This window comes from Marmota monax, unplaced genomic scaffold, assembly GCF_021218885.2.
Source record: "Marmota monax isolate L192 unplaced genomic scaffold, Marmota_monax_Labrador192_F-V1.1 WCK01_AAM20220418_F8-fsc00325, whole genome shotgun sequence".
NCBI classification, from domain to species: Eukaryota; Metazoa; Chordata; class Mammalia; order Rodentia; family Sciuridae; genus Marmota; species Marmota monax.
In genome coordinates, this window is record NW_026694961.1 from 9,759 (window position 1) to 12,174 (window position 2,416).

General features: G+C 41.8%; 1 pseudogene; it reads left to right on the forward strand.

The window, feature by feature from the left end:
• The first annotated feature begins 591 nt into the window (after window positions 1-591).
• On the forward strand, window positions 592-2,166 carry LOC124081262 (BTB/POZ domain-containing protein KCTD20-like; annotated as a pseudogene).
• The last annotated feature ends 250 nt before the right edge of the window (window positions 2,167-2,416 follow it).

The window sequence follows — 2,416 nt, forward strand, 5'->3', positions numbered from 1 at the left end:
TTATAAGTACCTTCATGGGGATGAATGTGGTCTTCTTATATAATAGATTCAGTTCAATTTAATTTTGTTCATAAAGAATCTTTATGATTTTTTTATATCTCTTAATTATGGTATTTTCAACATTAAAATTTATTCAAGGTGGAGATGGTTTAATCCCTGAAAAAATTGTCTGGTATAATTGTAACAGGAATACAAACGGAATAAATCCAATCCTCAGAATTTGGTAGGATTAGATGAATATTGCTTCAGGTACTCATTGCTATCTGAAGTGTTAGTCACAACTATTGACCATCATGTGTTGATTTTCTGCACCACTGTAAAATGATTTGTGCTGCATTTTTTTTTTCACTATGTAAAACATAATGCACTCTAAGGAACACAGTACTAACCTAGTTCTTATCTATACAGATTACAAAATAAATGAATTCGAAAACCTTAGACTTTCTCTAAAAGAAAGTAAAACTATATTAATAATCCAATGAAACAACATACTGGACTGCCGGTCCTGGCGGCAGCTGGTGGAGGCGCGGCCTGCGCGTGCCTCCCGGGCGGATTCTGGCCCCCAGCGCGGGAGCGCGGCGGGGAGCTAGGAGATTCCTCTCTGGTTAAGCAGACAGTTGAGGATACAGGGTCTGAGAATGAATGTTCATCGTGGTAGTGACGGCGACAGGTTGTTGCATCCAGAGGCCAGCTGCCTAGTGGATGATACCTCAGATGCAGCTCAGGAAAAAGAAACAAATAGCCTGGCTTCACCTGGTCTTCACAATCTTACTTATCCCCTAGGTCCCAGGAATGAAGACATTAAAGGCTCTTGCTTCCAAAGTGGGAATAAACGGAACCATGAATCCTTTATTGCTCCAGAAAGATTTGGAAACAGCAGTATGGGCTTTGGCAGTAACCCTCATTCCCAGGCACCAGAGAAAGTGACCCTTCTTGTAGATGGCACACGTTTTGTTGTGAATCCACAAATTTTCACTGCTTATCCGGATACCATGTTGGGAAGGATGTTTGGACCAGGAAGAGAGTACAACTTCACTGGGCCCAATGAGAAGGGAGAGTATGAGATTGCTGAAGGAATCAGTGCAACTGTATTTCGCACAGTGCTGGATTATTATAAAACTGGTATCATCAATTGTCCTGATGGCATCTCTATTCCAGACCTTAGAGATACATGCGATTATCTCTGTATTAACTTTGATTTCAACACTATTCGATGTCAAGATCTGAGTGCTTTGCTGCATGAACTGTCTAATGATGGTGCTCACAAGCAGTTTGATCACTACCTCGAAGAATTGATTCTGCCCATCATGGTGGGCTGTGCCAAGAAAGGGGAGCGGGAGTGCCACATTGTTGTGCTGACTGGAAGATTCTGTGGACTGGGATGAGGACCACCCCCCACCCATGGTGGAAGAATATTCCCAAATTCTTTATAGCTCCAAGCTGTACAGATTCTTCAAATATATTGAGAATCGAGATGTTGCTAAGACAGTGTTGAAGGAACGGCACCTGAAAAACATTCGCATTGGGATTGCAGGGTACCCTACAAGAAAAAATTAAGAGAAGACCTGGTCGTCGGTCTGATGTTATCTATAATTATGTGCAGCTCCCCTTTATACAGATGTCCTGGGAAAAGGAAGAAGGAAAGAGTCGTCATGTGGATTTCCAGTGTGTTCGAAGCAAATCTCTCACTAATCTGGTAGCTGCTGGGGAGGATGTCTTGGAGGACCAGGAGATATTAATGCACCACCCACCCCAAGTGGATGAACTTGACCGGCTAAATGCCCCACTTTCTCAGATGGCTTCTAATGACTTTCAAGATTAGGGTCTGCTGTGAGCCCACCCCTCACCAGAGCTCTTCTCTGTCTGGAATGCCCTCAGCTAGGCCTCCCTGTCCTCCCCGTCATCTGTCTCATCCTGAGTACGAGACATGCTTCTCCCCCATTATTTCCTTTCCCCCATAATTAACGTGTCCTCTGCAGTAAGTCTGTGCTTCTGGCAAGGAATGAAGAAGCACGCTTTGGTAATTAGGCTACCAGTTTTGCAGCAGCCCTGGTAACTTGAAAAATTTTGGTCTGGTGCTGTTCACTGAGTTTCTGCACAACTGCAAAAGCAGGAAAGGAAGACAAGACCTGTTGCCTCATATTAAGCAAAGAAGTCCTCGTCCTTTGTGAAGAAAAAAAAAAAAAACATACTGAATAATTCTCCAATCTATTTTATCTACCTATTTTTTGTGGGGAAAAATCCAAATAAGGAAAATAGGTCACTATTAAACTGTTTATTTATGAAACCATGTACACCTTTTAAGATAATGGTTAATAGAAGAATCAAAACAATTTTAAGTACTTTTTTCTTTTGTCCGTGTTCTTGGACATCAATCTGATCAGATGATTACTATTGTCAGCATATCTAATCTTAA